The sequence below is a fragment of the Chiloscyllium punctatum genome, chromosome 36 (genome assembly GCF_047496795.1).
Source record: "Chiloscyllium punctatum isolate Juve2018m chromosome 36, sChiPun1.3, whole genome shotgun sequence".
Classification (NCBI taxonomy): domain Eukaryota; kingdom Metazoa; phylum Chordata; class Chondrichthyes; order Orectolobiformes; family Hemiscylliidae; genus Chiloscyllium; species Chiloscyllium punctatum.
The window spans coordinates 64,142,112-64,157,405 of record NC_092774.1 but is presented as its reverse complement, the minus strand read 5'-3'; the positions used below and the strand labels follow the sequence as shown (position 1 = coordinate 64,157,405).

Genomic DNA, 15,294 nt, shown 5'->3' with positions numbered 1-15,294 from the left:
AGGAAAACTCAGGTATTCGGCAAGATCCTTCAAAAGCTGATTGGGGGCAGATGTTCGCAGGTTAAAGGACTGCTGGAAAACGGGAAGCCTTCAAATACGAGATAACAAGAGTCCAGACACAGTGTACTCCTGTTAGGGTGAAAGGAAAGGCTGGTATGTTGGGGAATGCTGGATGACCAGAGAAGGTTAAGACAAAGAAGGAAGCATATGTCAGGTATAGATAGAGAGATCGAGTGAATCCTTCGAGTATAAAGGCAGTACGAGCATACTTATGAGAGAAATCATGAGGGCAAAAAGGGGACATGAGATAACTTTGGCAAATAGAGTTAAGGATAACCCAAAGGGTTTTTATAAATACATTAAGGACAAAAGGATAACAAGGGAGAGAATAGGGACCCTCAAAGATCAGCAAGGCAGCCTTTGTGTGGAGCTGCAGTCGATGGGGGAGATACTGAACGGATATTGTGCATCAGTGTTCACTGTGGAGAAGGGCATGGAAGATATAGAATGTGAGAAAATAGATGGTTACGTGTTGAAACAATGTCCATATTACAGATGAGAAATTGCTGAATATCTTGAAATGCATAAAGTTGGATAAATTCCAAGGACCTGATCAGGAGTACCCTAGAACTCTGTGGGAAACTGGGGAAGTGATTGCTGGGCCTCTCACTGAGATATTTGTATCATCAATAGTCACAGGTGAGGTGCCAGAAGGCTAGAGGGTGGCTAACGTGGTGCCACTATTTAAGAAAGGTGGTAAGGGAAAGCCAGGGAACTATAGACCAGTGAGACAGACATCCGTGATGGGCAAGTTGTTGGAGAGAATCCCGAGAGACAGGATTTACATGTATTTGGAAAGGCAAGAATTGTTTAGGGATAATCAGCATGGCTTTGTGCTTGGGAAGTCATGTCTCACGAACATGATTGAGTTTTTTGAAGAAGTAACAAAGTGGATTGATGAGGGTGGAGCGATGGACGTGATCGATCTGGACTTCAGGAAGGCGTTCATCAAGGTTCCTCATGGTAGACTGGTGAGCAAGGTTTAATCTCATGGAATGCAGGGACAACTTGCCATTCGGATACAGAACTGCCTCGAAGGCAGAAGACAGAGGGTGGTGATGGAGGGTTGCTTTTCAGACTGAAGGCTTGCCACCAATGGTGTGTCACAAGGATCGATGCTGGATCCACTACGTTTTGTCATTTATATAAATGATTTGCATGTAAACGGAGGAGGTATAATTAGTACGTTTGTAGATGACACCAAAATTGGAGGTGTAGTGGACAGCAAAGAAGGTTACCTCAGATTTCAACGGGATCTTGATCAGATGGGACATTGGGCTGAGGAGTGGCAGATGGAGGTTAATGTCGATAAATGTGAGATGCTGCATTTTGGAAAAACAACTCAGAGCAGGACTTTTACACTTAATGGTAAGTTCCTTGGAAGTGTTGCTGAACAAAGAGACCTTGAAGTTCAGGTTGATAGTTCCTTAAAAGTAGAGACGCAGGAAGATTGGATGGTAAAGAAGGCGTTTGGTGTGCTTCCCTTTGTTGGTCAGAGCATCGAGTACAGATGCTGGGAGCTCATGTTGCCACTGTACAGAACATTGGTCAGGCCACGTTTGGAATATTGCATGTAATTTTGGTCTGCTTCCTCTCAGAAACATGTTGTGAAACAAGAAAAGGTGCAGAAAAGATCTACGAGGCCGTTGCCATGGTTGACGGGTTGAGCTGTAGGGAGAGGCTGAGTAGCCAGTTTTCGCTGGAGTGTCGGAGGCTAAGGGGTGACCTTATAGAGGTTTATAAAATCATGAGGGATATGGATAGAGCAAATACACAAGTTCTTTTCCCTGTGATGGGGGAGTCCAGATCTAGAAGGCATAGTTTTAGGTAGGAGAGGGGAAAGATATAGAAGGGACATATGTGGCAATCTTTTCACGCAGAGGGTGATGCATGTACGGCATGAGCTGCTGGAGTAAGTGATGGAGGCTGGATAATTACAGCATTTAAAATGCATCTGGATGCGTATATGAATAGGAAGGTTTTATGGGGATTCGGGCCAAGTGCTGGCAAATGGGACTAGATTAGGTTAGGGCATCTGGGCTGCATGGACGAGTTGGACCGAAGGGTCTGTTTCCGTATTGTACATCTGTGTTACTCTGTGAGACTCCATGGGATTCTCTTCCCAAGACAGCAGTTGAGACAGCTTCATGAAGTATATTGAAGGCACAGTTGGATGGGTTTTTGCATTGAAGGGGAATTAAGGGCGGTCGGGATAGTGCAGGTTGGTGGAGCTGTGATGTTAATGAATGACGGAGCAGGCTTGACTAAATGGTCTACTCCTGCTTCTGTTACTATGAATCTGTAACACTGCATTTCCCGCGGCAGGAGTTTCCCCAGGGCACAATTGGTTTTCTGAAATAAATTTAAACCACTTGCTTTGCTTGAACTCAAACTGCATTGCCTTGGAGGCGTGTGGGAGCTTGTGGCTCGTTGGTCTAGGGGTATGATTCTCGCTTCGGGTTTTCAACTGCGCGAACATGTGAGAGATCCCGGGTTCAAATCCCGGACGAGCCCTCGTTTCTTACATCGCCTTGTGCAAAAACGGCCAATCAATTTTCTCAAAAAGCAGCTTCGTTGAACGAGATCCGACTGCCTGAATTCGGGGTGGGGCAGTGCTGCGATTACAATGAACGCGGTAAGGGCAACACTAACTCAAATTGAACACAAGTTTTACTTGTGGGCGTTTGGAACGCTATGCCAGCAAAGGTGGTAGAGGGAGGCACGGTAGATTCATTTAAGATGCGTCTGGATAAATGCATGAGTCGGGGGGTGGTGGGGGGCGGTTCGGGTGGCGGGAGTAGAGGGACACAGATGCTGAGGTTTAGACAGGACATTTGTATCGGCTCAGGCTTGGAGAGCTGAAGGACCTGTTCCTGGGCTGTAAATTTTCTTTGTTCTTTGTTCTATATGGTGTATATCTGATATTGTTGGCTGTTGTAAAAGTTTCTTTGCAATTATTATTCACCTTCTAATGTAGTAATGGAGTTACGTCATTTTTTGTCATTTTTTTATTTAATAGGTCAGTAGGAAGCTATTCAGCATCTTTACTGGCTTTCTTTTCTCAAGCAGCCTTAACATTTCATTTTCATATCCTTGATTCAGCTCCATTTCCAGCATCTTTGTAGGCAGTTTGTTCCATGTTTGGGAGAAGATTTGTAGCTCCGGTGCTCGTTGTTGTGGTAATAGCAGTGTTGTCCCAGTCGAACTCATGACAAGCAACATTAGTTCTATTGGGACAACAATACCATTATAGGACAAGCCAAACAGAGAACAACCAGGGAATTCCTAGAGGCATGGCATTCATCCACTGATTCAATCAACACAAACATCGACCTGGACCCATTACACCGGCCACTACTGCGGACAGCTGGAACTGACAACCGGAAGCGGCTGGTACAAATCATTGTAAATGCCGGAGGAAACATCACAGAAGCGCTTCACAGGAGGCTCCCAAGCACTGAGGATGTCACCTAGATAGGGGACGAGACGTCTGCAACAAAAATTCCCAGTTCGGTGAACAGAACCACAACAGTTTGTTCCATGTTATTGTCACTGAAATTAAGTTTTCCTCCATGCACAGCTGAGCCGACCTGGCTGCAGGAGGGTTTTCAGGTTTCTGTGGTCTGGATAATATGTGATCAGCAGATATCTCACAATCTATAGGAATTGCCACCTATGTTATGTTCATTAACTGTACTGACAGTGATCACTTATTTTGTGATTTTTCTTCGCAGGAAGACGTGTTGAAAGAAATCGGAAAGCAAATGATAAATCAACTTCTGACAGAGCCACTTGATTCATTGGGACTTGAATATCAGCAGCCATTCCAATCAAGAAGACATGTTTGCTTTTGTTTGCTTGAGAAATTCTGGGCACTGGTGCGGCAGGGAGAATACCGAGACACCGGAGTGAGGGAGATTCAGTGCGCTGACTGTGAAAAGTGCTTCAAACCAATTACTCAGCTTGGGGAATCAAAGTCTCACCCCTCACAGTGGGAAAGACTATGTCGCCGTTCTGTTTGTAATTTCAATCCCAGAGCAACACAAGGAAAGTTCCCTCCAAAGGGGAAACCGTGCAAATGTGGGGACGATGGGAGAGGATTCCCTTCTCCATCCGTGCTAGAAAGCCACAGATGCATTCAAACCTGGACAGGCCATTCACCTGCTCAGTGTGTAGGAAGGGCTTCAGTCAGATCAGCCATCTGCAGACGCACGAGTGGGTCCACAAGTGAGAGAAGCCATTCACGTGCCCCATGTGCGGGAGAGGGTTCACTCAGTCAGCTGCACTGCTGACCCACCAGTGGGTCCACACTGGACAGAGGCCGTTCACCTGCTGTAAGCACCTGCTCCTCCCACCTGCGGAGGCACCAGCGAGTTCACGCGCCATCGCAGGGGGATTGAAGGAGCAATGGCCGAGTGCCAAGTGCTTATGCAAGTAACGTCGATTCTCCTGCTTCCTGGATGCTGCCTGACCTGCTGCGCTTTTCCAACACCACACTCTCCACTCTGATCTCCAGCATCAGCAGTTCTCACTGTCTACTCGAGGACAAGGTTGGACTTGTCTTTTATTCACTCATTCATTCCTTACAACCTGTCCTTTGTTGTGTCCTAACTGCACATACATCAATGCAAGTTTCAGAAAGATTTCTGCAGCTTTAAAGAAAATAACATTCTTCCCGACTTTAACGAAGTTTCTGAATGTATGGAATTAGTTATTCTCAATTTTAAAAATCAGCTATTTCTCACATGCCGTGTTTCCCAGATAAAGTCATCACCATCCATTCTCTCTCTCCCCGAGAAAGACTTCAAACAGCGACCAAAGAGCACTGATGCACGAGAAAGGACGGTTGTGTTGGTTGGGGAGTGAGGGGGTCGCTGGTGATGGTGGGTAAAGGAGGGAAATGGACAGGGGAATAGACTGGGGTTAAGAGAGTTGGGAGAGAGATTAGACGGTGCAGTGTGAGGAGAGAGAACTGGAAGGGGGCAGTGGATGGTAAGAAAATGGACAGAAGGGCAGAATGTGAAGAGAGAGACAGCACAAATCCCACCTCCTCCAGGAATGGTGTCAGTGTCCCACGAACTGGAACCCACTCCTCCCACATTTCTCAATATACGCGTGGCCAAGGCAGCGGAACCTTATCATCCTTACAGGCCATTCACACCGACCTACCCAACAGCATCCCGCTCAGACCCACTCGATTACGCTACAGCCCTGCAGCTCCCTCTGGCTATTTCCTGATGAAGGGTTTTGCCCGAAACGTCGATTCTCCTGCTCCTCGGATGCTGCCTGACCTGCTGTGCTTTTCCAGCTCCACACTCTCGACCCTAATCGCCAGCATCTGGAGACCTCACTTTCGCCCAGTAAGGGGTTAATGTTCCCTTCCTAGTCTTTTAGATCTATTAAAATCTTTCCCCCTCACCTTTACCCTCTAGGTTTGGAATACCTCTACCCGGGGAAAAGACAGAAACGTTGAGCAGCCAGGCAAAATGTGGAGGCACGGGGGAAAAAAATCAGCAAAAAAAATGGCTTCGGCATTTTTCTCTTGTATTCACATTTGGACGCTCAATATTTGTCATGATCGGGAGGTGCCCGTGTTGGACTAAGGTGTACGAAGTTAAAAATCACACAACACAAGGTTACAGTCCAATAGGCTTGTTTGGAAGCATGAGCTTTCGGAGCGCTGCTACTTACATTAGGTGGTTGTGGAATATAACATCGTAAGATCTTAAATTCTGTGTCTTACGATGTTATACCCCACAATCACCTGATGAAGGAGCAGGGCTCCGAAAGCTAGTGCTTCCAAATAAGTCTGTTGGACTATAACCAGGTGCTTTGTGATTTTTTAACTTAAAAATTTGTAACAAATTCCTGCACACTGAGCATGCTCCGTGGTGTCAGCAAAGCACTGCGCATGACCGCCAGTGTCGGCAAAGCACTGTGCAGACTCTTGGGTGTCCACAGAAACGGTGTGCAAGCTCCTTTCCATGGTGCAATGGAGAACCTTGGAGGACCGGAAGGACTCTGGTCCTCCTGCCAATCAGAGCCGGCCATTGTCGAAATGTGGCGATTGGACCGTGAGCTCTGAAGCTGGAGCTGCTCTTTTCTCTCTGCATAAGATTAAACGTCATCCCTGACTGTAACTTCCTTCCTCTGTCTCACCATTGTGAGTATAATAATGTTTTTCTCACCACTTATTCATTCTGGGGTTCAATTGTTGACTTGCAGCAATTGAAAGGAAAGAGTGAACCGAGGGAGGGGCAAGACTCTGGAAAAGTTGATCCCGGTCTGTGTGTCAACTTGCAAACACATGGCAAATGCAAGAGCACAATGTGAAGTTATAGCCTTTGCAGTGGCAGATGCTGGAAACCAGATTCTGGATTAGTGGTGCTGGAAGAGCACAGCAGTTCACGCAGCATCCAAGTAGCTTCGGAGTTATATGGGCCAAACACAGGCAGGTGTGACTAGTTCAGTTTGAGAACATAGTCAGCATGGATTAGTTGGACTGAAGGGTCTGTTTCTATGCTGTATGACTCTGTGACTGTTCTGTACTGGTCTTAAAAGCCATTTTCTCACCTTCCCCCATAAACATCCTCCTCTTTGTAGTTCAAAAAGCAGATGAACTCCACCTTGAATATATTCAATAATTCCCGAACTGTAGACAGGCATCCCCACTTCTGAACTCAATTCCCCTTGCTAATATACCACTTGCATTGCTGGCTGCACCTGATAACTGGCATTGACTGTTGTGGAAGGATGCTGAGGCCCCTTTGTACATCCACACGTCATTCCTGATTAAGGGCCCGTGCCCGAAACGTCAACTCTCCTGCTCGTCGAATGTTGACTGAGCATTTCCAGCACCACACTTTTCGACTCTGATCTCCAGCATCTGCTGTCCTCACTTTCTCCAAATCCCAATATGTCACCATTTAAACAATGCACCTCTTTTCTGCATTTTTTTAACACCGCAAAGGCTCTAACTTCACATTGGGATACTGAATTTGCCATGTGTTGGCCAATTGAGGTCTTCGGGAGACAGAGGGTAAACGCGGGGAACGGTTCGCCGAGCGTCACAGCTGGGTCTGCAGAGGCCGACCTGACCTCCCAATCACCACCCAATTCCCCTTCCCACTCCCTTTCTGACATGACCATCTTAGGCCGCCTCCCATTGCCACAACAAACCAAACTACAAATTGGAGGAACACCACCACATCTTCCACTTGGGCAGCCTACAGCCTGGAGGACTCAACACTGAGTTCTCCAATTTCAAATAACCTCCTTCCCCACTCCTCAAATCCCTTCCCAGGCTCATCCCCACCCTTCCCTGCCACCAACCAGAATCCTTCCTCCCAGTGACCAACCAGTTTGTTCTCTCTACCTGTCTCCACCTATCCCCAATTCACCACCCTGCTCCCAGCACACCCTTGTTCTGCAGCTCTCCCAACACCCACCCCCAGTCCTGAACAAGGGTGACACCCAAAGCAAGGAACATGTGCAATGCTTGTTGATACAGAGGAACGTATGCAATTATGCTCAGTGGCGATGCTGGTATTATTGACAGATTTTGAAGTGTCCAAATGCCAATAGGAGAAAAAAAAAGTAGAACTTTCTTATGTCTTTTCCCTAGTGTAGGGGGTGAAGGTCTGCACTACAGGGCCTCGGTTCAGTGTGAGAGCAGAAAGATATAAAAGGTACCTCAGGGGCAACGTTTCCATGCAGAGGGTGGTGCATGAATGGAATGAGCTGCCCGAGGAAGTGGTGGAGGCTGCTACAGTTAAAGCCCTTAAAAGGTCTCTGGATGGGTCTATGTGTAGGAAGGGTTTCGAGGCAGATGAGCCAAGTGCTGGCAAGTGGGACTGGATTAATTTAGGATATCTGGTTGGAATGGACGGGTTGGACCGAAGGGTCTGTTTCCGTGCTGTACATCTCTACCATTCTAAATAATAAAGTGTATAATTTGATAAATTACAAACTATATCCATTTTAATAAGGCTTAGTACGCCACACACTTCACTAAACATTCTCAACAGGTCCTACCCCTTCAATGACTGAGGAACATCCGCCTCCAGAATGGTCACCGGCTCCTGCCTGCTGTACAGCCGGGAGGTTGGGCCGTGACACAGCAGCTGCGCCAGGAAGGCGGCGGTGCCCAGTGACGGGTGTCTGCCCCGGGCCGCACAGCGCCATTTTCCTAACGGCCGCCCCTTCCCCGCTCGAGCGACTTCTCCTCCTAACCGCCTTCACCCCCGCGTGACGTCAGCTCAGGGGAGATGGGATGGGCCGGGGGAGCCTCACCGTCACCAAGCAACAGCCACCTCGCGCTACAATTGCTGCTTCCTGAAGCGGGAAATCTGCATTTTAAAAGGGACATGGACATTTAACGGGCTATTTCTGCAAATAGATTGAAATGGACAACATTACATTTCAAAGGGATGTAGGCACATTCAAAGGGGTATCTCAATATGCAAAATGACGCGGTCATCTCTAAATGAATCTACATTTCGAAGAGACGCTGCCCTATTTATAAGTAGAAATGACTCTTTAAGAGACATCGTCATATCGGAAGGGGGAAAGGTACATTATCAAGGGGCAAGATTGCGCTTAAAGGAACACAACACATTTAAAGGACATAACTACATGTGAAGGGGCATTTTATATTTAAAAAGACATATTGAAATCTCATAATTAAAAGGACATAGTAATATTTAGAAAGCATGACCATGTTCGAAATAGTGCAGCCACTTTATAAGAAAAGGGACTTGGGCTGGGGCGCGGGGGAAGATTTAATTTTTAAGAAAATAAGCAAGTTATTACGATTTGGAATGATCTTGAAGGGGTGATGGCACCAGTAAGTGGCAAACGTTAATACAAAATTCTTGAAAAGAAATGATTCCAGATATATGCGGATGCAGGGAAATAATTCAACAAAAGAGCCATTACAAATTTATGGAGCAAACAATATCTTTTTGAGATATAAATGGGAGCATCAATATTGAAATCGGAATTCCAATTTTTGTTCTTCTCCCAAAATCTGTCTTTTCGGGGTGCAGTGTAAGCCAGCACAATTTGTTATGCCAGAGTAGGCCTTGCAACTCAACCTCATTGTGTCCTCACCCAATATTCATATCTGTGTGCTTAGCAGTCAAGGGAAAGAGGGGATGATGAAAAATACTGGCTCTGCCAGTGATGCTCACGTTCATGAACAAATAAAGCAGATGATGGTGCTGCCAACACTGCATGTGTCAGAATTCAATGATCAGAAAAATTTTGAACTCACTACAAACAGTTTGTGCACAATGCCGTTATTTCTACTTATTTTGATTGCGATTTAGTCTGTACCAAATTAAGAGCAGCCTTGGTTTACGTTTCATTGGCAATTCTACATGTTGACTTTCCATTATCACAATCTCTTTAATTTTTTATATGTATTTAAATTAATCTTCAAATTGTTCACAACTGAATGACATTACCAGACTGAAAATTCACAGACTTAAAAATGTTTTGGCATTTGATGAAGTTAATTGAGCAATAGCAATAGAAAATGAAATATCAAAGAAATACAAAGTTATGAGGAGGGATACATATCTTGTTTAACCAAGCACAATGGCAGTGCAGAGAATTTCAGAAAAGCGCAATAAATATTCAGTTTATCCCTTGTTCAACTCATTCAAGAATTTCAAATTGTGTTTGAGGCAATTCAATGGGAAATGGCAACATTTGTTGATAATACACTCACCATAAATTGTGAATTATGATTTTGATAAATAATCTATGTTTAATCCCAAATGGAGCAATTAAGTACAAAGTTACTTTCAACCATTTAATAAAACATTGCAAATTTTAATTCATATGAAAATACAATCATTTTATAACATCTTTACAAAGGAAATATATTAAAGAAAATAGCTTTCCTGGGTGTCAATATTTACAACCGTTAAGCAGCTATTATTTGGCAATCGACCAACTAATTGAAATAATTTCAGAATAAATTAGCTGTTTCATTATTATACATTGAGATATTTTAATTAAAATGTCACAAAGGAAATCTTTAACACAAAGCAAAGTTCGATAAAATACAAAAGTATCTTGCAGAATTCACTTCAAATCATATCTGTTGAATCACAAAAAGATGATGCTCAATGTACTAAATGATGGACAATCACTGGTAATGATGGAAAAACATTGTAATGAATGTATCTAACTCAATTATATCTTAAATGAATATTTACTCTGCCTTGGACAACAACAACTGAAAGGTTTTAACAAATTGAAAACTACAAAGGCAAAGCATTAGAAAATCCACCACTGAGCCAAATCTTGCAGAAAAGTTTTTTTTTTCAGGAAATCCTTTAAAGATTTCAGGCTTCTCCAGCTTCAATTAGCTGAAGAAGAAAAAAATGCATCTGGTTGGAGACATGAATAGAAAAGAATCAGAGGGATATGGACCAAATGTTGGCAAATGGGTCACGAGATTAATTTAGGATATTTGGTTGTCTGGACTGAAGGGTTTGCTTCTGTGCTCTACAACTGTATGACTCTATTTCTACATAGTCAGAATCAATTCCACAAAACTCGGATTAGGCCATTCATCCTTTACAGCCTGTCTTGGGCTGTGGCCTAACTGCACACGTTTCAATACAAGTTTCAGAAAGATTTCAGCAGTTCTTTTCAAAAAGTGAACATATATTCAGAAACATTGTTAAAGTCTGAAAGTATCAATGTAACTATTCTCAATGTTAAAGATCAGTCATTTCAGAAAGTCATTAAATGTAGAGCTTTTCTAACAATATGTGTGAATTCTGTCTGTGTCCCAATATCGAGTCAGACTGACATTGTTGTTCGAAAAGCTCTGCATTTAAATGACCTTCTTGAAGGTAATTTAAAACAAGTTCGGGGATTAATGTACCAAAGAACATAGAACATCGAAAAATACAGCGCAGTACAGGCCCTTCGGCCCTCGATGTTGCGCCGACCGAAGCCTACCTAACCTACACTAGCCTAATAATCTCCATATGCTTGTCCAATGCCCGCTTAAATGACCCTAAAGAGGGAGAGTCCACCACTGCTACTGGCAGGGCATTCCATGAACTCACAACCCGCTGAGTAAAAAATCTACCCCTAACATCTGTCCTATAACTACCACCCCTTAATTTAAAGCTGTGTCCCCGAGTAACAGCTGACTCCATACGCGGAAAAAGGTTCTCACTGTGAACCCTATCTAAACCCCTAATCATCTTGTACACCGCTATCAAATCTCCCATAAACCTTCTTTTCTCCAATGAGAAAAGTCCCAAGTGCCTCAGCCTTTCCTCATACGATCTTCCTACCATGCCAGGCAACATTCTGGTAAACCTCCTCTGCACTCGTTCCAATGCCTCCACATCCTTCCTGTAGTAGGGCGACCAAAACTGCACACAATACTCCAGATAATGCCGCACCAGAGTCTTATACAACTGCAACATGACCTCAGGACTCCGGAACTCAATTCCTCTACTAATAAAGCCCAGTACACCATATGCCTTCTTCACAGCACTATTTACCTGGGTGGCAACTTTCAAAGATCTGTGTACATGGACACCAAGATCCCTCTGCTCATCCACACTACCAAGTAGTCTATCATTAGCCCAGTAATCCATCTTCTTGTTACTCCTACCAAAGTGAATAACTTCACACTTAGCTACATTGAATTCCATTTGCCACCTTACTGCCCAGCTCTGCAACTTATCTATATCGCGCTTTAACCTGCCACATCCTTCTTCGCTGTCCACAACTCCACCGACTTTCGTGTCATCCGCAAACTTGCTCACCCAGCCTTCAAGCCCCTCCTCCAGGCCATTTATAAAAATGACAAACAGCAATGGTCCCAAAACAGATCCTTGTGGAACATCGCTAGTAACTGCGCTCCAAGATGAACCTATACCATCAACTACTACCCTCTGTCTCCTTCCAGCCAGCCAATTCCTAATCCAAACCTCTAATGCACCCTCAATGCCATACCTCCGAAGTTTTTGCATTAGCCTGCCATGGGATACCTTATTGAACGCCTTGCAAAAATCCATATACACCACATCTACTGCTTTACCCTCGTCCACTTCCTTGGTTACCTTCTCAAAGAATTCAATAAGGTTTGTGAGGCACGACCTGCCATTCACAAAACCATGCTGACTATCCTTGATCACATTATTCCTATCCAGATGTTCATAAATCCTATCCCTTACAATTCTCTCTAAGACTTTGCCCACAACAGACGTGAGACTCACTGGCTTATAGTTACTCGGGCTATCCCTGCTTCCCTTCTTGACCAAGGGGACCACATTCGCTATCCTCCAGTCTTCTTGCACTATTCCCGTAGACAACGACGACATAAAAATCAAGGCCAATGGCTCCGCTATCTCCTCCCTAGCTTCCCAGAGGATTCTAGGATAAATGCTATCAGGCCCAGGGGACTTATCTATTTTCATCCTTTCCAGTATTCCCCAGACCTCTTCCCTACGTACCTCAAGGCCATCTATTCTAATCACTTGTGACTCAATATTCACATCAGCAACAGTGTCCTGTTCCTGAGTGAATACTGACGAAAAGTATTGATTTAGTGTCTCTCCAATCTCCTCTGCCTCCACATACAACTTCCCACTACTATCCTTGACTGGACCGATACATACCCTAGTCATCCTTTTATTCCTGACGTACCTATAGAAGGCCTTTGGGTTTTCCCTAATCCTACCAACTAAGGACTTTTCATGTCCCCTTCTCGCTGCTCTTAGCTCTCTCTTTAGATCCTTCCTGGTTACCTTATAACTCTCAATCGCCCCAACTGAACCTTCATGCCTCATCTTTACATAGCCCGCCCTTTACCCTTTCACAAGGGATTCCAATTCCTTATTAAACCACGGCTCCCTCACAAGACGCTTTACTCCCTGCCTGACTGGTACATACTTATCAAGGACACCCATTAGCTGTTCCTTGAACAATCTCCACATATCATTTGTGCTCTTCCCTTGAAGCCTATTTTTCCAATCCACACATCCTAAGTCATGCCTCACCGCATCATAATTTCCCTGCCCCCAGCTATAACTGTTGCCCTGCAGTGTACACTTATCCCTCTCCATCACGAGAGTAAATGTTACCGAGTTGTCGTCACTGCCCCCGAAGTGCTCACCTACCTCCAAGTCTAACACCTGGCCTGGTTCATTAACTAGAACCAAATCCAGTATAGCCTCACCTCTTGTTGGCCTACCTACATATTGTGTCAGGAAACCCTCCTGCACACATTGGACAAACACCGACCCATTTAACGAACTCGAGCTAGAGCTTCCCCAGTCAATATCTGGGAAGTTAAAGTCCCCCATAACAACCACCCTGCTACTTTCACTCTTCTCCTGAATCATCCTCGCAATACTTTCCTCTACTTCTCTCGGACTATTAGGAGGCCTGTAGAAAACTCCTAACAGGGTGACCTCACCTTTCCTATTTCTAACTTCTGCCCACACTACCTCAGATGGCAAGTCTTCCTCCTTTCTACTGCTGTAATACTATCCTTGACAAGCAATGCCACACCTCCCCCTCTTTTACCCCCATCTCTGACCCTAATAAAACATTTAAACCCTGGAACCTGCAACAGCCATTCCTTTCCCTGTTCTACCCACGTCTCTGTAATGGCCACAACATCGAAGTCCCAGGTACCAACCCATGCTGCAAGCTCACCTACCTTATTTCTTATACTTCTGGCATTGAAGTAGATACACTTCAAGCCACCTTCCTGTTTACAGGCACCCTCCTTCGCGATCGATGCCATGTTCCTAACCTCCCTACACTCAAGGTCCTGTACCCTAAAGCTACAGTCCGGGTTCCCATGCCCCTGCAAAGTTAGTTTAAACCCTCCCAAAGAGCACTAGCAAACCTCTCCCCAAGGATACTAGTGCTCCTCAGGTTCAGGTGTAGACCATCCTGTTTATACAGGTCCCACCTTCCCCAGGAAGAACCCCAGTTGTCCAGAAACCGGAATCCCTCCCTCCTGCACCATCCCTGTAGCCACGCATTTAACTCTTCTCTCTCCCTATTCCTCGACTCTCTATCACGTGGCACGGGTAACAAACCAGAGACAACGACTCTTTTCGTTCTAGCTCTGAGCTTCCAACCGAGCACCCTGAAAGCCTGTCTAACATCCTCACCCCTCTTCCTACCTATGTCGTTGGTGCCAACGTGGACCACGATCTGGGGCTGCTCCCCCTCCCCCTTGAGGACCCGGACAACACGATCAGAAACATCACGTACCCTTGCACCTGGGAGGCAACATACCAATCGTGAGTCTCTGTCGCCCCCGCAAAACCGCCTATCTGTGCCCCTCACTATTGAGTCCCCAATAACTATCGCTCTACCTTTCTCCACCCTTCCCTTCTGAGCAACGGGGGCAGGCTCCGTGCCAGAGGCCTGAACCTCGTTGCTTAACCCTGGTAAGTCATCCCCCCCGACAAGTATCTAAAACAGTATACTTGTTCTTGAGGGGAATGACCGCAGGGGGTCCCTGCACTGGCTGCTTCCTCCCACTCCCCCTCACTGACACCCATCTCTCTATAACTTTCGGAGTAACTACTTCCCTAAAGCTCTGATCTATGACCACCTCTGCCTCCCGAATGATCCGCAGTTCATCCAACTTCAGCTCCAGTTCCCTAACATGGTCTTGGAGGAGCTGGAGATGGGTGCACTTCTTGCAAGTGTAATCAGGAGGGACGCTAATGGCTTCCCTCACCTCATACATGTTGCAAGAGGAACATTGCACTGCCTTCGCTGCCATCCCTCTAAAAGAGAAACTTTAAAAACTAGATCTAAAGAAACAAACAAGCAAAATGCAGCATTTACCTGCTTGTCACAATGGGTCTTATTATTAGGTTAGAGCAGGAGGGTGGGTGGGAGGCTCTACATCTGGAGTGCCTCGGGTACCTCGCCTGCGCGCTTTTATAAGAAAAAAACCTTCCCAGATAAGCTAGCGCGACACCAGCTTCCAGGTCCGCTCGGCGCTTAAAAAAAACTTTAAATTTTAGCCGTTACAAAAGCAACAACTGAACTATACCGTGACTTAAAGAAACACCACCCAGACAGCCGTTACCTGCTCCGCTGAGAGAGTGAGAGTTTACTTAAGAGTAAACTCAGGAGGGCAAAAAGGGAACATGAGATAGCTTCGACAAGTAGAGTTAAGGAGAATCCAACGGGTCTTTATAAATACATTAAGGAGAAAAG

General features: G+C 45.2%; 1 protein-coding gene and 1 non-coding gene across 2 annotated transcripts in view; one reads left to right on the top strand and one right to left on the bottom strand.

The window, feature by feature from the left end:
• The window catches only part of LOC140460597 (uncharacterized), a 621,333-nt gene that overhangs the window by 307,885 nt on the left and 298,154 nt on the right, over positions 1–15,294 (bottom strand). The gene's annotated exons all lie outside the window — the stretch shown is intronic.
• Positions 2,485–2,574, top strand: trnap-cgg (transfer RNA proline (anticodon CGG)). The gene is given in 2 exon segments: positions 2,485–2,520; positions 2,539–2,574. It is a non-coding gene; the product is annotated as a tRNA-Pro (tRNA).